The 23801-nt window shown below is 39.8% G+C and overlaps 1 protein-coding gene across 2 annotated transcripts in view; it reads left to right on the top strand.

Moving 5' to 3' along the window:
- The window catches only part of B4GALT2 (beta-1,4-galactosyltransferase 2), a 2452938-nt gene that overhangs the window by 1523185 nt on the left and 905952 nt on the right, over nt 1–23801 (top strand). The window lies entirely within an intron of this gene.

Consider the following 23801-nt stretch of genomic DNA (forward strand, 5'->3'; position numbering starts at 1 on the left):
AGTTTTCCTTTTCCTCATAATGGTAAATCTTTTATGGTCTCGTTCCCTATTACATAACTACTCCCTGACATGCTATATTAACTATGTATTGTTTTTTTGCAAATTTAGACCTACTCCACATGTCATTTTCCATGTACAATTAGACTATACTACTCTCCTAATAACATTTATCTTGCTGTTTTCTACTTACTTTATTTCACAACTATTTTACATTATGTTCTACCCCAGATAGCTAATCTGTAACTAATGTTGTTTTTTAAATGCTATATTTAACGTACATATGAACACTTCCATTTATTTACTAACAAAGTTAAGCTCACAAAACACTTCTGTGCCCTCAGTAAAATAGATAAAATGATAAAGAAACAAAAAATAGGGCACAGTAAAGTTAGAAAATACTGCAGTCCTAGAACTCTCAGTAATTCAAAAGACCATTCGGTCAAGCACGTAAAAGTAAGGTACACCACAGTTTCTCGATGCAATGCGAATAGATACAAATGCTCAGAAACAGCAAAAATCCAAATTACTGCCTAAATATAACTGTTCACTAGATCTCTTTATCACTGGTTCTTCTCCACGGAACAATAGCTTGCTGCCATAATCCAAAACAAAGAACCAAGCGTTCTGCGGAGATGTATAAAATAATTTTATTATATCCACACGGTAAGCGCTTTCAACATTGGTCTTCTTCAGGCCTGAAGATAAAGAGATCTGGTGAACAGTTATATTTAGGCAGTAATTTGGATTTTTGCTGTTTCTGAGCGTTTGTATCTATTCACATTGCATCGAGAAACTGTGGTGTACCTTACTTTTACGTGCTTGACCGAATGGTCTTTTGAACTACTGAGAGTTCTAGGGCTGCAGTATTTTCTGCCTTTACTGTGCCCTATTTTTTGTTACTTCCATTTATTTATTCATGTTTTTACCACATTGTTTGTAATGTAAACCGTATTTTTGTAATCATGTATAAATGAAAATTTGTATTTGTTTCTTAATGTTTTACCATCTCTTATTTACAAATTGTTTTCTGTATTAGAGTTTTTCTCTCCAGGCTGCAATAAAAAGGAGTAATTTTTTTGACCCAGCCAGAAATTCCCAGTAAGTGAATACTTAATAATTTAATGAATGAATTTAAATTAATTATCATTGATTATGTAAAAAAAGGACTGTGGTTGAAAACAATAATTGTAATGGTGTTAAAATCAACAGAATCCAAATTAAATGATGACACTTTGTTAACATATTTTTTCATCCTGTTCCTCTTAAATGGGGAGGGACTCATATTTAGTGTGTCAGCCAGATGCAGTATGTTTGAGAGGTAGACATTTTACATTCCTTTTTGGCATCACAAAAATCATCAGTACCTTTTGTTTGACAACTTTTAAATATTCACCTAAACCAACAAGAATATAGTCATTACAAACCAATATGTCTAAAATGATGTCTATCTTACTGTAATTTGTTCTAACATATCCAATTAAATACTCTGTAAACTTCCACAGTATTTTGAACATTCATTCATTCATTTTTGGCTTATAATCCACTGTATTTATTAACACAATCTATCCATTTTTATTTGACTCTGTTGACTAATGGATAGCTGTGATCACATGGCCAGGAATTCATATAAATAAATAAAGTTTAAAATGCATTAAAACATAGTATATATATATATATATATATATATATATATATATATATATATATATATATATATATAGAGAGAGAGAGAGAGAGAGAGAGAGAGAGAGTATGTCTAACTATGCACTTTTGGTCAAATATTAGAACAAACCAATATACAGGAAGAATAAATTTAATGATTATCAGAAAGGGGATCCATACTAAACAATTTTGTATAGCAGTATAATTGTTTATGTTGATGATAGATTCATAGGTTCATAGGTTTTTATTAGACAACTATATCATCTATATCTATAGACTAGTCCTTGTTATTCCCACTGTTTGCTACCTCTTTCCTTAAGAGTTTGTGAAGCCACAACTGGGGTGTTTTTCTGGTAACGCATCCACTTGTTGAGGCTTTGTTTGATAAGAGTTAGTGAGCTATCTTGCTATTGAGTAGCATTGGTAGTAAACAATAAATTGTGCATTAAAAAGATACTTTTATGACTATTGAAATAAATGTACAGAGCCGGGAGGCAGGTAAGAGGGGGATATTGCCAATTCTCCTATCACTGGAGAAAGGGTCAGAGTTTACACTCATGGACTAGCAGCAATTGGTAGGGAGAAATGACTATAGTCCAGATATACATGAGTATGGAAAGCACATTAGAAATTTAATAGGATATTTGGTAGGGCATGCAAAAAAGCCTTCCCCGAGTATCAGGATGACAGTTAACCAGGATGCCCTGATCAATTGTCCACACATTCCACACAAATAATTACACTAGGGATTTCCTCTGCTAGCAGGGCTCCAGTGCAAAATACTGAGTAAAACGGGTCTATATTATAAAGTCAAACAATCAAAATGTCGACTTATCTTTCATCGACACCTAAATGTTGAAGCTGCACTTCATCGAACAGCCAAATCATCAATTTCTTTCCAAGGGAAAGAAATCAGATGGCTGTTCTGTTACATCTGCCCTTTTTCCGACTGTAGTCTGATCTCGGAGTTCATATATTTAGTTGTGGTGGTGGTGTGGGGGGCACATCCCCCCACATTGGGGGGTGTGCGGGATGAAGCCCCCCACTGTTGTTGGCCTACTGATTTCTCTTCATTGGAAAGAAATCAATGATTTGGAGTTTAGATGAAGTACAGCTTCGGCATTTAGGTATCAATGAAAGGTAAATTGACATTTTGGTTGTTTGACTTTATAATATAGACCCGAGTCAAACAAGTGTCACTGAATATAGAAAGGATGATAGAGGATGGGCTATAGGACAGGGCTGATGAGGGACAGCTGTGGTGTGACTAACAAATGGTATAAAATCAGAATGAAAAATCTTTCATATTATTACACATGAACTTGTGCAGAAGTATTTGAATTAATTGTAGCTGTCACCCTTCCTTAACAAGTATTTTCACACGTGCATGCCAAGTGAAAAACTCTGTTGTTTCGTTGGTCTTGATATTTCCATTTTGATTCATTGAGTCATACATCTCAGGTATTACACATGAAAAATACGTTGAGATTCGGAATATTGCCTCTAATTTAATTGTCCTCATCTTTGAATAATGTATTATTCCTTGACTGACAAAGAAAAAAACATGCATAGAGATATATTAGAAGAAGCCTTACCTGTACTACTTTCAGGACAGGTAACACATTTATCGGTTTTACATGCATGTGCAACAGGGAAGATCCTCATGAACAGAACGAGTAGAGACGCTATAGTAATTCACTGTAAAGACCATTGCCTGCCTCACTACGTCATGCCTCAATTTTAGGCTCCAGTCATTACTGAGTGACGTTTGTGACAGCATTACAGTTTATCATGTATCCTTTTGTCTAAACATAAAACAATGCAGTGAGAACATGATATGTTTTTGTTTCTGACATTGTAAAATATAAGAATTTAGTGTATTACATGCCATGTTCAGGTTTTGGGTTTCAGGAGTTTCAGGACAAGATGAAAGAGGTGAGTTTTATGATTCTTTTAGAGTTTTTTATTCTCTTTCCTCTTGAGTCTATGGTTCTAGTGTTATTATAAACAAAGCTTGGGGTGTGTAGACAGCTCCTGTATCAGGGATGTGGGATGGGACTTACCCCCTGCAAAAAAAGTTACTTTATAGTATGTTAATTTTTATTTATCAATTATTTAAGCTTGTGATGTTATTAGATAGTTTAGTTTTGATTATCCATATCTTGACTAAGCAAGGGGGAATAATAGTTGTAAGCATAAAGTTTGTATTCTCCAACAGTGTTTGCATGGGTTTTCTCAAGGTCTTTCATTCTCAACACAAAAAACATGCTGGTCATTTGGCTTCTCTGTGTTACACACACACGCACACACACACACACACACACACACACACACACACACACACACATACATATATATATATATATATATGTATATATATATATATATATATATATATATATATATATATATATATATATATATGCATTTTTGCTTTTAACCATGCAATGGTAGCTCAGGTTATGGATGAAAAATACCAGAGTCAGACATCTTAGTCAACAGGTTAAAGCACAAATAAATACATAAAATATATATATATTTTCTTGTGTGCAAGGTTACTTATGTTGCCCATATGAAATCATGGGATATGCTCATTTATAGTGGAAAAATCCAGCCCCTCCTGGTATATGCAGTCATGCCCACATTCAGTGTGTAGGGGCTAATGGAAATGAACTCATTCTTACTTTGTATAGAATAACTTCCATAATGGTCCCAGGCAAATAATGCACCCCTATCCTTCTCATTAGAGAACCTAATGCTATGCAAAAACTCCCTATGTAGTGTCCATATGTGTTTCACTCCAAATTGCACAGAAATATTACTATGTGCAATTTTAGTTTCACTCCAAATTGCACTGAAATAATATTACTATGTACAATTTTAGTCATGCTCAGAACCAATGTGTATCACACATCTAATTCACATTTTTTGACAAAGTCATATCATCCAAGAGGGTCTCACGCAGATTAATTAATGATACCAAAGTCATGGTCTTAACTTCAATGCTAAGATGTAAATTATGGTATCCTTCAGTAAGATGGCAACCCCTGCAAACTGATACATTGGAAATACACCCCTAAGAGTAGACTCAGCAGTCATGTACTTGGGAACACATGTAGAAAATGACTTGGCCTTTGACCATCACATTTCTACAATCATGAAAAAATCATTTTGTGTTGCTGAACTTATAAGTAAGTTAGACAGTCTGGTCCAAAGATGCCTTTGTTCTATTGTGCTCTGCACTCATTACATCAATCATTCAGTACAAAGCTCCCTTCTGCATGTATCTGACCAGGCATATGCAACAACTGTAGCAATTACAGAGGTTCCTCAAAAAAGAATACATGGTATGAAAGACAAGTCCCACATAGACCACCTTTTGGCATTGTCCTTATATTCGGTCTTCTACAGGCTGCGTAAAGGCAACTTATACCTTTCTACAAAGCATCCTCTGATACAGCTTTAATAGGTTCATAGGTTCATAGGTGTGTATTAGGCTAACAGCCCTGGAACCTTTACAAGCCTAGCACATAGGATTACCCTGGCATCATGCCACCCGACCTTAGTTTCCACTGCCTCTGTTGAGTAGAGACACTGGAGTGATCCCCAGGGGGAATTTTCTATTTCCCATCCACTCATCAAGATTTCTATTGAACAGGGCCAGTGAGGCTCTGTTTGAAATGTATGGGAAGTATATTCCATAGCATGGGCAGTCTCTGGGTTATGGACCTGTCCCTCCAGCATGTTCTGTTGATTGTGGTAATGAGGTTAAGGTCTCTTGAACGTGTAGTGCGGAGGGATTGGGATTTCTTTAGATGTAGCATTTCTAACAGAGCTGGGTCAGACAAGGCTTTGTAAGTCAAGCAGAGATCATCTTTAAGTAGGCGATATAAGACAGAATAGTTAGAGTTTTTGAGTCTGTCCATATAGGACACATTTTTAAGGCCTAGGATCCTCTTTGTGAGGTACTTTTGCAGCCTCTCCAGTTGCCAAATGCGGCATTGTACTTGATGAATGGCCTAATGAGGGGAAGAGTAGAGGGAGACAATGACCTCTTTCTTCCTGGATGCAAAACCCTTAGTAATGAGATGTGCCACATAGAAGGACTTTCTGACCACAGTGGCAGTGTGATGATCAAAAGAGAGGTTGCTCTCAACCTGTGTTCCCAGATCTCTTATAAAAAACCTTGTGTGTTCAGTGGACTACCATCAATGTGGTAGTTCATGGGAACTGGCTTTTTCTCAAAGGTGATGGTGACACATTTTGGTATTGAGCTTAAGGCCATGGTTCTGACACCAGTCTTTGGTCTCAGTGAGGCCTTTCTGTAGGATGTCAACATCACTTGGGGAGTTAATAATGGCTCCCAACTTGAAGTCAGCTACTTTCACACTGTGGGTTCTATCTGTGAGTCAGTTTGCAACCCACCTAGTGATATAGGGGTTGATGCCTAGCTTAGTGAGTTTTTCTATGATTCCTGAGTGGGGAATGTTAACAAAGGCCTTGGCTAGATCAAGGTAGGCTGTATGAACCACCTTGCCTTCATCCACAGCTCTGGTGACTGAGTCAAAGAAATCAACCAGGTTGAGCAGGCATGATCTACCCTTCACAAAACCAAACTGTGTGGGATCCAGAGTTTGGAGATTCCCTATATCCTTGTTTATTAGGTCCATGATGATGAGTTCCATAGCTTTGCATATCAGACTTGTCAGGCTAATGAGGCAATAGTTCCCAGGGACTGTAGTTGCTCCTCCTTTGTGGAGAGGGATGACTATAGCAGAACACTATTCAGTAGTGACAAGGCCTGAGGTGAGGCTGTGATTGAACAGGGCACACAGGTGAGGTACCAGTTCACTCTGTAGTTCATGTAGAATACAACCAGAGATATTGTCAGGTACCATAGAAGCTGTATTCTTGGCCTTGGACAGTGCTATTTTAACCTGTGCAGCAGTAATACTGGGTACCTGGCAATCTACTGGTATTGTGATTGGTCCTTTGGGGGGTAAAGCTGGCACTGAATCTGTTGGCCAGTATATTGGCAATATCTGTTGGCTCAGTATAGGAGGTACCATTGTGCAGTAGCTCAGAGCAAATCTGGGTATTGCTGTGGACAGGGCCGGTGTAAGCATTTTGGGGGCCCCCAGCAAATGTCAAGTTGGGGGCCTCCTGGGCACTTTCAGTCTATCACCCTGTCACTGCCACCACTTCTATCCATCTTTTTAGTTCATGCTGCAGGCTTTTAGGAGTAGTACACACAGACTGACCTGTAGCTACAATGATCTTATTACAACAGGCATACATACCACACTGTGTTGGCCGATCTCACAAAGGGACATTTTACATTTACTGGCATTTAGGTGTAACAAGGATACATTACAACAACTCTATGTACAGGGGAGAACTAATGTGCAATGGGACCCTAGGCACTGCTTACTGTTTCAGCCCCCGTCAAAAAAAAAAAAAAAAAAAAAAAAAACACACCCTCTGTTTCCCCCATGTTGGGCTTCCCACTTATGCATAATATTTTTTTTTCTTCCATTTCTCACATTTTACCTTTTTTTCTTCAGCTTTTTCAAGAAGCCATAACTTTATATATGCTCTAAAGTGCTTTTTAAGTTTATTTTTTTTTTACCCAATGATGGCTTGAACAGAAATGATGATTAAGGAAAGAAATTCAATGTTGCTGTTCAACTTTAGTTTTCCTTCCATCTTTTCAATATACTTTCTTGACCAAGACAGCACAGTAATAACCATTTAGGAAATAACTCAATTAAGCTGATGCACCCAGAAGCTAGAGCATTTTCCAACCTTTTAATCCAAAAGTGGCCTAAACAAAAATCGTGAGGAAGAAAAAAGAATTTCAGTCTTATTTTTTTCTTTCAATGAAGACAAGTTGTAGCCAAGGCTTAAAATTCAAAGCTGACAAAAATAGTAGCTCAAAATAAATTAACAAGTCAATTGTTGTGAGGATACACAGATCATGTACATGAATACTGCCTGCCGCCCTAATCCTCCCAAAAAGACAGTCACTGCCTATGCAACCCTCTGGTGTTAGATTGGGATGAAAGCAGAGATTCAAATGGCCACAGTCATATATTTCAAGTGACTGCTGAAATCCATATACATAGCATGCCTACTTACTCTTCGATCCTAACCCCCAAAGGCAACCAGCTGTATATGTGCCTGATGTTTGATTGTGAGGAAAGTGAAAATAAATAATGATTGCAATAATGCATTTTACTTTGCTGCTACCAGGCAGTACACTGCCCCTACAGGAGCTAAAGTAACCTTTGTATACCTCTGAGGTCTGTTAGAAAAGTAAAGGAAATGATGACCACACAATCCCCAGCACCCACATAACCTACAGTAAAGTTTCTGTACACAAACATCTGAGCAGGGATGGTTTAGAATGTTTGTGGTTAAGGACAAAGGCTATTATCAGTTTTATCCTAACAGTCGTATCATAACTCCATTCAGGCTAAAGAGTGCAATCAGAAAATGAAAGCATTTTTTTCTCGTCATTTTTCCTCAACCAAAAACAGCTTTTTTGGGGTCCCGACAGTCAAGGATGATTAAGGGAGCCTCCTGTATCCATTTATACAGTTTATGGAGTGGGAGGCCACCAGATTCCTAGAAGATCTAAGTGTCTGAATGCTCTGTGATATATCTTACGCCTTACTTTTGAAATATAATCACTTGTTGGCTACATTTTTATTGATACTCTGAAGAATGAGTGTGTTCCGGCATTATTGGATATGTGCATTGATAAAAATCTGTGATATTTTACACACACACACGCACACACACACACACACACACACACACACACACACACACACACACACACACACACACACACACACCACAGCAATGCTAATTTTGTACTTATTTCAGCAAGTACATTGTACAACACTAGTACTACTACACAAGATCAGTGACTGCGTTTAGCAGTCATCAAACAGCAACAGGGATAAGTCACTTTTATTTACCTCAGTGAGGAGTAAATTAATACGTATCACTATCCCTGATTTCACAGATATTCCTGATTTTGTCTCATAATTTTGCTCTGTTACAATAAATCCAGTCATCAGAGTTTTATACTTATTGTCTAAAAATGCTTGTTGATGCAAAATGTGTTATTACATTAACTTTTTAAATGAATTACAGTAATATATAAAATGTGTTCCTCATTTTGAGACTTTATTATGCTATTATTTTTATCACCAAACAGAATTATACAGCAAAGATGTTGAGAGTTACAATATCAGTTGTTCTGCCAGTATGTATAAAAACCTTGAAAGAGAACCATTTCTGAAGATTAGAAGCATCAGCTCTTAAACTCCACAGTCTGCAATGAGATCAGTCACCCTGGGCTGCTGGTCTCTGTAGTGCTTACTTTGCTTATGTTCATTACCAGCTTTGTCCTAACAGGGTCATATCACAGTCCTGTTCAGGTTAAAGACTACAATCGAAACTTAATACATTTTTTCTCCTCATTTTTTCCCAACCAACAGTGTTTTTTGTGGGGCCCCCACACAGTCATTGATGATCAAGGGGCCCCCTCCAGCCACAGTTATTGCAGGTACCTAAAACTGGCTATGTTGTTAATTTTAGTGAAGTAGATGTCCACCATTAGGGCTTAACCTAGGCCGGGGTATTATGTCATTGGTAAAATATTTAATGAAATTGTAAAGCTTGTTACCTGACAAAATACTGTTACTATAACTAAAGATGTTTGAATTTTGAAGGAGATAAATATGAGTTATTGTTACTTACCTGCTTTATTAAGTATACAAGATTGCTGCACTAGCTGTTGTTAGTTTGACAGACATGTTACAAAATATCAAGATAAGATAACTTGCTGTGGTTGGGGGCCCCCCAGGACCAAGGGGCCCCCAGCGACCGCAGGGTTCGCTGGTGCCTAAAACCGGCTATGGCTGTGGAGATTCTTTACATAACTATAGAAGGCCTTGTGGTTGTCTTTACTATCTGCTGCAATTCTGTTTTCATAGCTAGTTTTAGAGGGTTTGATGAGGGATCTCAACTTTTTGTTGAGACTGATAAGGGAGATTTTCCAATCTTGGGACTTCACCTTATTCCACATCAGATTCCTCCTTCTGTTGTAGAGTTTGTTTATGGCAGGGGACCACCAGATTAGCTTCCTTATTTTGGAGTAAAGCGTCTTGGTTCTATTGGGTATGGTGAGATCCATGCATTTGTGTACATGTTTGTATAGTGCATTGGTGTATGATTTGGCTGTCATGCAACTATTCTCCATTTGCATGGGTGCCATGACGTTAGCCACCTCTGTTCTTAGGATCCCAAAGTTATCTTTGGAGAAGTTTTTCATGGTGGTTACTTTTTGGGGGGGGGGGATGAGGATTTCCAAGGTGATTAGCTTGTGGTCGGATCTAACCAGGGAGGAGTTGACTATTGGTGTAGAGCAACGGTCGTCCATGTTAGTAATGACCAGGTCAAGGATATTGCTACCTCTACAGGGGGTAAAAACGAGCTGGTCCAGGGCATATGAATTAATGAATTCCAGGAAACGTTGGGCAAGTGTATTGGTACATGAGTAGTTTTCCCAGTTAATGGAGGGGTAGTTGAAGTTGCCCAGTATGAGTGTGTTAGGTTGGACCCTAATATTAACCAGGGTGCTTAGGAACATGGAGTGATTGTCTTGGGACATGGTTGGGGACCTATAACAGGCTATGACCTGAATCACTGTCTTACCCAGTGTTAGCTGCACCTGAAGTATCTCTGATGCATTATGTTGGGCTACCAGTCTGAAGGTGTGTGCATCCTTTATGAATATGGATCACCACCACCTTTGGAGCTTCGGTACAAGTTCTGGGGCCGAAAGGTGTGGAATGAGTTATAGCCTGGGAGTGCAGGGGTGCTTTCTGCTGCCTTGAACCAGGTCTCTGTTACAGCACAAATGTTGATGTTCTCCATTTTAAGGAGTGCTTTTTGAGATTTAGACTTCTAATGTTGAGCACCATGGCCCTCAGATTGAATTTGTTTGTAGCTGTTACGGTGGTAATTTGGTCTTTGGAACACTGCTTAAAAAGATACTATAGGGGGGCAAGAGCCTTGGCCAGTATCTGGAAGCCCAGGGGTGAAAGATGCAGGCCATCTCTGGCAAAGCATTAATGTCTGTCAATCATGTCATCACAGGCAGACAAATACTGGATCCCCTTAGAATGACACCAGAAACTTAGTCAATTGTTGAAATGAATAATTTTCTGCTTGTACTGTGGTACACTGCATTTTCTGCTCAGGGCTAGGTTTGTACCCGCCTGGGCTACATAATCCGAAAGCTTCTCCATGTCTCTTTTCATGTAGTCCAGGGAGGTACGTCTCAGGTCATTCACACCCACATGTACAATGACAGAGTCATATTTGTACCTTTTGTTGAGGGACCTGAGTGCGTGCGTTATATGGTGGATCCTGGCACCTGACAGGCAGCTGACTGTTACTTTCTCTTTATTCAACATATTGAGTGAGACATCAGTGTGCCTTACTATCGAGTCACCTATGACTAGTATGCTGGGCATGCTTGTTTTGCCTTAGGGGCTTTGGTTGAGTGGCACACTGTTTAGGAGAGTTATGTGTCTCATGATTAGTGTTGTGTTGTGGTGGTGGAGTGTGTTTCTGCCTAGGAGGTCTCTGTTGTTTGGGTAGATTTTTATTGAGAGCCTCTGCGAAGGTGGGTGTGTGGTCTGTGTTTTTATATGAAGGCAGTGCTGGTGTGCATTCTGGAGGGCTATGTGTTCCATGTGGTGTGGTGCAAGTGTTGACCTTCTCCATTAGACCAGCTATTCTGGTCTTGGCTGGAGAGTGCGTGGCTTTCAATTTGGATATATAAGTGCTTCTCTCGCAAGTCTGAGTGTTGGGAGGTAAGAGGAGAGGGTTGTCGGTATACATGAGGCAGTTGCTACATTGCCTCAGGATGCCCACCTTCACCAGGTTAACAGGGGAAAGCACAGGGAACTGACCTTTAGACATGCCTGGAGGGGTGGGCATTAATAAGTACTGGAGTTGTTTCCTTGTAGAATATTTAGTGCTGGTAGCACTTTTGTGTGCTACAATAATTGCTACAAGAAGTCTGATATGATAAAGTGCTAGACTAATAAGCTAGTAAAAGTGCAGGAGAGAAGAGAACTAGCAGATCTAAGGGAAAAATTGAAGAGCAAACTTTGGTACCTCTCAGAAGCTTACAAACAGTCTTGGATACAGCAAATCTGTATCTGGACTAGACTAGTTACAGGAAAGGTGGGAAACAAGTGCAACGCAGGCTTTTAAACTAGAAAGTTGAAAGAGATGGAAAAACTGCCCAAACAGCCAATAAACTACAACCCATTTCACATCTTCCATTCAAATAACATCAGGAACACTAGACTCAAGGATTTAAAACCTAGCCTCCAGCATAAACAAGACATGCTGGAAAGACAGGCAAGTGTCTCAGAGGCTGTCTTTTCTCTGGAACAGGCTTTTTATTCATCTGAAGCAAAGAACTTTCCTGCATCTATTCAAGTGAAATTTGGGTCAATGGATGGGGAATTACAAATTTACCTCTGGTCTGGCACCTATGTCTCTGTTAGAGAGAGGAAACTTGTAAAGGCTGGACTACTCATGTCCAAGTTTATATACCCTCCCCCATATAACTTAGGGGACCAGTAGCATTCTAATATTTTTGAGAAGCATGACTAGGCTTAAAAAATGCTCTTTAGGGTCATTAATTTAGTATTCTTCTATGATCCTATGATCAATTAGTATTCTTTATTCGTTACTGTGAAAATACCAAAGACATCTAATCAAAAGTCTTCTGGGCTTAAGTATACCAAATAGCTGCAGAATAACTTAACTTGGTTACAAAAATGAACGAAGAAATGGAAAATGACTACAAAATACTGATAAGCCAGTTTGAACTAATCTGCTCTGTAATAAAAATAGCTAGTTTATTTTACACTCACATACAAACACACACACACATACACACACACATTATGTCTTACTCTGATAAGCATCTACATTTATCAAGACAGCTGTGGTGGTTTTGGAACTCAGGGAAGTAGGAAGCATCCACCAGTGGTACATAATGCTATTCTTTCTTAGGCAAATGCTGTCATATCATCGGATAGTCTTTTCCACTGCATGTCAGCATTTCATCAAGTGGACATAGCGACCAAGATGGGCAGCAGTTCATTTAGCTCATTGTCTTCCCACTGTGGCAAAAACATTTGCCCAAGTTATTTTTTCCTTGCATCACCTCACAAAGCCCCCATGCTAAAGGATAACATTGTCCAAGCTGCAAAATACTTTACTAATGCACTCTACGGGCACCTACAAGAATGCATGGATCATGCTATCCCAAACAAAACCAAGAATCACTCCTCCAAGAAAAGGAAACCAGTCTGGTGGACCCCTGCCATAAACAAGCTATACAATAGAAGGAGGAAACTAGTACAGAAAAGTGAAAAATCCCAAGAAGGGAAGACATCCCTGATCAGTATCAGCAAGAAACAATTTTTTCTCATAAAATCATCAAGACTAGCTTCGAAAGAAAAATTGCCATGGACTCCAAAGATAACTACAAAGCATTATTTAGCTATGTCAAGAATCTAAGTGGCAATTCTCAGATCTGCTCGGAGTTAGTACAGAATGGCACAAAATACACTGAACTGATCGATATAGCCAACATTCTGGCAAACAGGTTCAGTGTAAACTTCATCTCCCTCTCACCCCCAAAAGGGCCCATAAATATACCAGAAGAATGTAGTGCCCCTGAAATCACAGACACTCAGGTTAAAACAGCCCACTCCAAAGCCATAAACACAGCATCATTGGGACCAGACAGTGTCCCAGGCTGCGTCCTACATGAGCTCAAAGATGAACTAACCCCTCACCTAAACACACTGTTTAAACTCAGCCTCTCCACAGGCTATGTGCCCACAGAGTGGTGCACAGCAATGGTTATTCCAAGCCAAAAAGGTGGAGCCACAACGGACCCCAGGAACTATCGCCCTATAAGCCTGACTAGCTTGGTCTGCAAAGCTATGGAGCGCATTATCATGGATCTCATTGACAGAGACAATGGGAACCTCCAAACACTGGACCCTACCCAGTTTGGCTTTGTTAAAGGCGGATCATGCCTCCTAAACCTGGTGGACTTCTTTGAGACAGTTACCAAGGCTACAGAACAGGGAAAGGTGGTCCACATAGCCTACCTAGACCTTGCAAAGGCTTTCGACACCATTCCCCACTCAGGTATTATAGACAAGCTCACCAGCCTGAACATAAACCCCTACATCACGAGATCGGTTGTCAACTGGCTCACGGACAGAACCCACATGGTAGGAGTTGCGAGAGCTAGGTCTGACTCTAAACTGGTTACAAGTGGCATTCCCCAGGGCTCAGTCCTAGGACCCCTCCTGTTCAGCATATACTTCTCAGAGGTACAGGCAAGCACAGGAGGGTTATGGCTGACCAAGTTCACAGACGACTGCAAACTAGGGGCTATAATTGACTCTCCAGCTGACACAGACATCCTCCAAAAGGGTCTCACTGAGACAGATACCTGGTGTCAAAACCATGGCCTCAAGCTAAATGCCAAAAAGTGCATAGTCATCCCCTTTAAAAAAAAACAAAGTACCCACAAACTATCACATAGGTGGTAGCCCCTAAATACGGAAGACATAATAAGGGATCTGGGGACCCAAGTAGATAGCAACCTCTCCTTTGATAATCACATTGCCAAAGTGGTTAGATAATCCTTCTATGTGTCCTACCTAATCACAAAAGGGTTTGCATCCAGATCGAAAAAGGTCATTGGGCCCCTCCACACATCACTCATCAGACCCATCATAGAGTACAATGCCCCATTTGGGATGTACCTTACAAGACACCTGCAGCAACTGGAAAGACCACAGAAGTACCTCACCAAGAGGATCACTGGCCTCAAGCAGATGCCCTATGCAGCTCAACTGAAGAAACTCCAGCTGTACTCAGTTGCATACCGCCTACTCATAGGTGATCTCTGCCTGACATACAAGGCCATGTCCAACCCAGAATTGATGGACATACTCCAACTAAAGAAAACCATATCCCCTCAAGCCACACGCTCCAGGGATCTAAACCTCACTGCAACAAAAGATAGGAAGTGCTGGAGGGATAGATTCCTGTCCCAGAGACTTCCCATGCTCTGGAACAAGATTCCAATCTACATTAGGCAGAGCTCCTTGCTAACCCTCTTCAAGAGAAACCTTGACAAGGGGCTGGGAAACAGAAAGCTTACCCCGGGAATCACTTTAATGGCTCTGCTGGACAGAGGCACAGGGAACTAAGGGGGCGGCGAAAGCCAGCACGTTCCGGCTAGGCTTATAAATGCCTTTGGGGAGATAGCCTAGTACCTACCTATGAACCTATGATCCTATACCTACATACACCTACAACAAAATAGTGCAGACATAAAGATAGCTTAGAAAACTCAAGATATGTTGCAGTATCAGGTATGCGTACATGCTATGCCGATTTGTTTGTTTTTGGTCTAGGGCAAAAACATTCATCCAGATTTGTGTGTTTCACTGCAACATTTTGTAGTATACTGTTCATTTTTTAAGTAAGCACGTGGTCAATGTAGCCTTTATTTGTCACACAGCACTTAACAAACTGTGCTTCTGCATAGTGTTTGCATCACACAACTTGTTATAATGTCATTTTCAGTTTCTCAGATATCTCCCTGACATTTTGTCCACCCATTCCTTTAGACACCCATACAAATGTGATTCTCATTATGTGCAGCAATCTTTTTCTTTTCAGCTTGCAGTGGACATTTACCATTTGTTAAATGCATTCTAGTATTTCCCAGACTCATAGAAATGAGTGCTTCAGTTTTCCTTTTTCTACACTGTAAATGCTTAGGCTGGTCCTCAGACTTCGTTTACCTAATATGGCAGCCTTGTGAAGAGGCCAAAACATCAAGTACAAATCATCATATTCTTGTTCTTTGCTCAAGGTTATGTTTCTGGAATGTAGAGAAATATAAATATCATTGTGTGTTGACTTAATGCTATCTCAATGTGTTTACCTCATGTATGTGAACTTGCAAGCATTAATACCATCTCAATGTGTTTACGTTATGTATGTGAGCTTGCAAGAACACTCGCGTACATACACACACACACACACACACACACACACACACACACACACACACATATAAGCACAACCACACAACAATATTTACTTTCATGACATAAAAATGATAAGGTCCAAGCAAGAATGGCCTTTCTAATTGTGGTCATTGTTTTTCAGCAGCCTTTTATGTTGTTTTATTTGGCATTTTGTCTTACCATGCTGAAAGATATTGCCCGCACTTTCATTTTAGTGTCAGCTTTCTAAGTGCTCCTATGGCTCCACCTAGTAGCATTCTGCTAGTAATAGTTCTCCTTGCATCACCTCAGCTACTGCCCTGAAAGGTTTGCCTGGCTGACAGTATATCTGCTTACAGGAGAAGTGAAAGACATTCATAGTGAAATTTTGCAAAACTGAAGCAAATATGTACTGTACAGCAGTAATAAAGAGTGAATGAAGAGAAACCTACAAAAGGCTGCAGACCTCTGCTGTAAACCAAATATGAAAATAATCAGAGTTTTCTACCATAACACTTTTTGTATTTGATTTGCTTTGCACTTAACATTCCAAAGCAGGTGTGAACAGGACCATTAGATCCTTTTCTGGTTCTGTTGCCATTGGTTTCACACCTCCAGCTGACATTTTGCACAATGTTTTGTAACACAGATGCAGTACTTTCCATCTGTTAGCTCTGAATCTCAGCTGCCTCCTCAATACCCACTTAGTTAACTTTTCCAAACCCTTCAGTCATTCCCCCATACTGCACTTGTGCATCTAAGCATATGCCATCAGTGAGAGGTTGGGCCCTGTTCTCTGCTCCCTCTGTTATGTCTGAAAGAAGCCCACCAATGAGTTGTGGATCCAGGACTGACCCCCAGCAGTGCTCCGCCAATTGCTTTCCTCATTCCTGATATCACTTGTCTTACTAAAACACACACTGCCCTACCCTTGAACTGTGCAGCCATCTCATTTCTTTCTCTATAAATAGCCCACCTGCATTTTTAGCAGCACTTGTATAGGAGTAATGTAAAGCCCTTCATGAAGTGCAGATACACCATGTCTACTGGTGCTCCACTTTCATGTCGTCATATAACCCATAACTCCTTTCTGGCCATGAACCCAAATTGTTTTGTGTCTTGGAGGTTGCTGTTACCTAGGAAAATAAATAGTCTTTCTATTCGGACTCCCTTCATGAGTTCCTCTGACACTTGCTGTTTTCCACTCTTCATGTATTTTACACTGGCCAGTGTACTGTCAAAAATGTCTTGCCACTGCCACCGGATTTATATATACAATGGCTGGAATATTGGGAACCCTGGAAAGCAGCCTATCCAGTCCTTCTACTTTACCCTTTTTAATGCAGAACTACCTCTCTACCACCTCCCTCTCTGTCTTGATGTCTGTCTACTGCCCTCCTCACTCTTCAGTACCTTCATACCAGAGTGACATTGTTCCTTGCTTTATTTCATGAAGACTAAATCAACATGTCTATTCAGTAGCTCTGCTTCAGCCCTATCATGCATGATTTCCCTTCAGATATTTACAGAACATTTTCTAGCCAGTCAGTTCTCCCCTATTCATTTCAGTCATGTATCTAAAATGCCTCTTCTGACACCTGCCTTTTGACTTGCACCTTTCCTGCCTTACTTCTTTTTTTGGCCTTCTGCTTCTCTCCATATTACTCTGTCTCCTGCATGTTCTATCTCTTGTGGCAGATTTAGAACTGTTAGAATGTTCCTCTTCCTCATCTACCCCACATACTTTACTCTGGGTCTATATTATATTTTCGAAAGTTTAAACATCGAACACCATATGAGTGATGTTTGAAATTTCAAAATTATAATAAAAAAATAAAAATAAAAAAATATACTTACCTAAATGCTGTAGGCAGGGGGGCAAGCCCCCCTGCACCCCCCACACCCCCGCTACTTAAATATTCCTACTCCAAGATCGCACTGCATTGAAGTAAAGGGAAAATACTCCCTACGGTGATCTCTGTGTTATGCGAGCGACGTTTCGACCAATTGGGTTTGCTCAATACGTGTTTGCCATTACAATTTTCAATCACGCAATAGAAACCCCTTTATTATATCTCTTATCCTCCTCACTTGATGGTTAAAGGGTTGAAACACTATATCAGTCTACCAACACTCCCCACCAGCATTCCCTACTCTTTCACCTTAACTTCCAGGAGACTGCCCTAGGATCTGACCATGTCCTGCTTATCATGTGGTGTTTTAACTCCTCTTTGATGTCTCATTTGATGTTCCTCTTTATGTAGATCACTGCTCCCCTTCCATTTTGCTTCATTTCATTATTCCTGAACAAGCTGTATGCAGCAGTTCCATATCCCAACCTGTCTTGTCTGTTGACCATGTTTCACAGATACCAGCAGTATTTCCCTTTTTGTCCTGCATCACCACCTGATAATTCCCCACATTGTTGCCCAAACTCCTCACATAGTATTACTGCCTAGCTATACTCACAACCCCTTTTATTTATTCCTCTACTATGTTGAATGTTTGTTTCTTTGCTGTCTGTACTGTCTGAGTACTTGCTTCTTCTTAGGCTTTTATGAAACCATCTTCCCCCTTCTGTATTAGTTTAATGGTACAACCAGTGAGCTGTACCTTTCCAACCCAAAACTAGGTGCAACTGATGCTTGTAAACTAAGAGGAAGCCCATTCTGGCCATAGAAGTGGTATTTACTAAGTGCTCTTATTGTTCTAGTAGGCCTAGGCTTTTCTCTCCCCAGTCCACTGACGCAGACAGTCAATATGCACTGTAGTTCTTTCCTTCATCAGTGTATTGTAATCATACAAAAATACATGAGAGGACCATGTATACTGTTTAGGCACATTTCATTATCTCAGCCCAGCACTTGTCCAAACTCACAATTTTTACTACAGCATGACTTACTGGTCACTGCACTGAAAAGCAAGCTCAGCACTTAAATGTACTCTCACAAAAGTAGACTGGGATTTCATAGTCCATAAAATGAGATCGGGCACTGTCCATCAAGGTAAACAAAGAACTTAAATGGTATAGACTTTTTCAGATAGGCCCGACTTTGTGGTGGATATTACGCTGCCTGTTTATCTGTCACCATCTTAGTTCTAGCATTAACTCAATTTCTCTTGATTCTTCTCATGTATAACACTGTACCTAGTGAAATATCCATCTCCCCTGCATTACATGGTACATTTTCATAATAACTTTCCATGTTTTCTATACTTGGACTTCAGTTCTGCAGGTGTCATAGGCCAACTAGGCGGTCGCCTAGGGCGCTGCTCTGGCAGGGGCGCTTTTCCAGTATTTATTTTGTGTAGGTAGACTAGGATGGGGGCACCAGGTAGTGTGGTGGGGGGTGCCGTGGAACCCTTTTGCCTAGGGCGCCAGTTGACCTAAGGCCACTCCTGGTCCTCGGACACTGTTGATTTTGATTGGTCACTGTGCCTCCCATAAGTGATACCAATGTCTATGCCTTCACTGCAAAGTGAAGCAGGACCTATCTGATTAAGTTATACATAAGTACATAAGGATCCAGATCAGACCTCTCCCTGTTGTATGTTGATGGTATTCTGAATCAGGTAGAATCTCTGAGTGTTTATCATGTTGAAACTTCTGTAAAGACTGTTTTTTCTTATAGCAACACTCACATTTGTTTTGCTTTCATCAAGTGTCATTCTATCATTGAACTAATCTGATGAGTCGTGCCATTAGGAATACGTCTGTAGTGAAGTTAAAAAAATGACACTTTATTTTTCATATGCAACACTGTGTTTGCCAAGCCTTCATTTCAGTCTTAAATGCTTGACTACATCTTTTTGTTAAACCAAATACATGACGTTCTGGAACAATATGACATAATTCCTCTGATATGAACTGAGCATTATTATCTTTAACAATGTGTTCTTATGACCCATAATCAGCAAATAATCTTCCCAGGCTTTTTACTGTACCTTGCAATATTCAATTCATGCATACAAAATACTGTACCTAAAATGCAGCTATCGGTATCATGAATACACTGTTTAGGAAGAGACCCGCAAAATTAGCGAGTTACAATTCTTCTGGAAATTCTTTCATATGCAGTGGTTTTGTTCATCTGACATGGTGCATATCCTTTACATAAGCACTCAGTTTCATAAAGCAGTTTTAACTTCCACACAAACGTCCATGCTAAACTTTTCATTTTAACAATAATATGGTGTCCAGCATGCAATTCTTCTAATACTGTGTCTCTCTGTGTCTACAAAGTAATGATTCTGGCTCCACAGAGTACACAATCTTCTCTGCCAAACGCTTAAGTCTTTTGCAATGCACTTTTTAAGTTTTTCAACTCCTCAAAGCCAGACTTCCATTTCAAAGCTTAATTCTCGTGACAGTTCTTTTGACAGTTGTGGCATATGTGTTCTCTATTCAGCTTTCAATGAAAGTTCTTGGAAATGATTTACAAAAAGAGAGTGTATACTTTCCATCACACGTTCAGTTACATTATATGTAATTTCTGGTAATGGCTTTTTTGAAAGACTGCCTGCAGTGCTATGTACCTTAGGCCTTCTATATTCAGCCTGACATTCTAATACTGCTAAAATTATATCCTGTCTCTAGAGACACAGTGCTGCCTTCATGAACGGACCTTTATGTTCCACTGACAATGTTTTATTTTATTTATTTTATTTGTATGTGTTTATCAGGGTAGAGCACTGATCTCTGTGGACCTTTTCCCGATTGAACTCCAGACAATGATGGTTGAAGGAATCAATCCGTGCAGACCAGGATCACAGGAACGTTAGTACACTGATGGTCTATAATAAGCTTAAACATTGTTCCTCAAAGATAATGATGGAGTTTCTTTAGACCAAAAATTAAAACCGAGCTTAAATTGTTTTGTGAATATTTTTACTCTGTTTTTAATCTGCTGAAGAAAGTTTTAATAATAATAAGCAACTGATCTATTCCCACTTAAAGGCTTTAAATATTTAATTACAGAGCCATACGGAGAAATATCACAATATTACATGCTCTCGTAAGTGCCATATCCTGGTTATACTACGCTAACACAATGCCCCATGTTAACCGTTCTTTACACTTTCTAAAATGCATGCTTTTCTTGGTATTTTCACTTGTCAGAGAATTGTGTTCCTTTATCAAACTATGCATGGGTGCCAACACTGCCAGTGCTGTGCTTTATAAGTTACAAATATTCCCTAGGAGTTAAGTAAGTAAGCCAGAAATATTTATATTTCTGTTACATACCTTAGGGTGGAGGGCGCATAAATTGCTTTACATTCATGAATTAATTTTTTCATGCTTCAAACATTCAGTGCATGACTTACCAAAGTCACTGTTTTATGTTTGTTTTTTCACACTCAGCTCACAATCTTGCAATATCTGTAACACCTCATCTATCTATCTATCTATCTATCTATCTATCTATCTATCTATCTATCTATCTATCTATCTATCTATCTATCTCTCTCTATCTTTCATTTGCTAGTCAAGTGGACTGATCTGAGTATGGGCAGTAAGCCACTGAGCTACCATGCTACCCAGTCAAAAAATCACATATAGTTCTTCAGTGACAAAGAAGAAGGAGTTGGGAGTTTGTATGATGGTTAAGGTGTTTATCTCACAGTTACAAGGTACAGGGTTTGATTACAGCCTTTGAAAGGGAAATTGGCTAGGGTTAAAATGGCCCACAAGGGCAGCTAGCCTAGTACTTACCTAAGAACTGAAGAAGTGCTCAGTCTTTGCCTTATACATTGCTGGCAAACCACCTAAGTATAACATCCCAGTTAAATCTTTAAGCAGTTTATTAATTAATTTGTTAATTCACAAACAATACAGTATCTCTGTTATTTTCTCCCCCTTTATGTTTGGTTTTGCCTTGTTCTGCTTTGTTTCCCTCTGTAATGCACCTTTGAAAGGATTTTTCTCTCTCTCTTCTTTACCTTCTTTACATAGATTACATAAACTCAGGCCTTTGCTAGTTTGAATACCTTCCCTATTTCTCATTGCTTTACATAATAATTTTCTCTGTCTGGGCATCATAAGTAAAGACATAGGCAGCCCCCATACTCTGGATCTAATGCAATTTGACTTCATCAAGGGCAGATCCTACCTGTTAAAGCTGGTGGATTTCTTTGAAAATGTGATGAGGCCCATTGACAAGGGCAAATCTGCACACACAGTATACCTCGACTTGACAAAGGCTTTCAACACAATTCCACAGTCAGGCATTAGCAACAGTCTTAGCAAACTGAATGTAAACACCTTTGTTGTAAGATGGATTGCCAACTGGCTCACAAACTGGACACATACACTATCAAAGTGGGTAACTCCACATCAACCAGCAGACCTGTCACCAGCGGGGTGCCACAGGGGTCAGTGCTGGGCCCCCTACTATTTGGTATATACTTCTCGAAATTCAGGCCAATATTAAAGGGTTGTGACTGACCAAGTCTGCGGATGACTGTAAATTGGGTACAATTATTGAATCCCCAAATGATGTCAATATACTCCAGGAGGGTCTAACACAGACCAATGACTGGTGTCTTAGTCATGGTCTCAAGCTGAAAGCAAAGAAGTACATCATCATACCCTTCAGCAAAAACAATTTCCCTTCACACTATCAAATCAACAATAATACCTTAAATACCCAGAAAGTAATAACAGATCTGGGATCACAAGTTGACTGTGACCTTAACTTCAACCACCACATGTCTACTGTAGTAAGGAAGGCTTTCTACATAGCACACTTGATTAGTAAAGGCATTACCTTGAGAGAAAAGGAGGTTATAACGTCTCTATACTCAGCACTAATCCAGCCCATAATTGAATATAATGCACCATTCAGCATGTGCCTTGCAAAGCACTTACAGCAATTGGAGAGACCTCAGAGATTTCTAACAAAGATCACGGGACTCCAGCATGTGCCTTCCACAGACCGACTAAAGTCCCTGTCATTATGCTCTTTATCATATAGACTTCTTAGGGGAGACTTATGCCTGGTCTAAAGAGCAATCACTGACCCAAACCTAATGAACTTGCTGCATATCCATAAATCAAACGGGGCTAGAGCAACCCATTCCAGGGACCTAAATATGGTCTGCAACTTAAATAGGACATACTGGAAGGACAGATTTGTCTCCCAGTGACTGCCACATCTTTGGAATAGGTTACCAATTCATGTGAAACAGAGCACCTCTATGACACTGGTCAAGAGGAATCTGGACGAGTTTATGGGGCACTGGAAATTCTTACTGGCGATAGCGCCCACAACCCTCCTGGACATGGGCAGTCATTACTAAATGCAGTCCTGAGTATTGACTAGCATATCTGTGGTTTTATATTGGGATGAAATGGCTGGGTTTGAAATGACCTCCAGGTCAATAGCTTAGTAACCTCCTATGATCCTATGAAATGTTTTTGCTACCTTGTATTTCACAAATTGTGTCATTTTATGTATAACCTTCCTAATCATACTTCCACTATGAGTGGATGAACTGGATGTATCAAGAACTGCAATCCCTGAACTGCATCTGTGGAAAACATCTTGCCAAAAAACACTTTTTGCTTTAGTGTTTTTACAGGGTGGCAAGCCCCCCACACCTCCCGAATTATATATACCAATTCTACAGTCACACTAACTTGAAGAAGGGGGGAAATTCCTCAAAAATGGGAATCACTATTGGCACAACTAACTGATAGTGATTTCCTCTGGAGGAACTCTGACCTTCAGCGAGTTGAAGCTCGGGCAGACGAAGCTCAAGAATTCATACTTTGTCCACCAGTAGGATAACTTCTTATAATATTTTAAATTTGTTTCTGAAAGTGGTGGGGTATAGAATTCCCCTCCACCTTCTATAAACTGTGACTCTTCCCTCTCCTTTGCTAATTTAATGGCTTATTGTTGAAGGACTTGGGTCTCTTCATAAACAGATTGTAATTGTTGCTCAAATGTATGCTTGTTTTCCTGCAATATAGACCCACCAATAAAA

This window comes from Protopterus annectens, chromosome 10.part0 (genome assembly GCF_019279795.1).
Source record: "Protopterus annectens isolate FY-2018-M chromosome 10.part0, PAN1.0, whole genome shotgun sequence".
In the NCBI taxonomy this organism is placed as follows: domain Eukaryota; kingdom Metazoa; phylum Chordata; order Ceratodontiformes; family Protopteridae; genus Protopterus; species Protopterus annectens.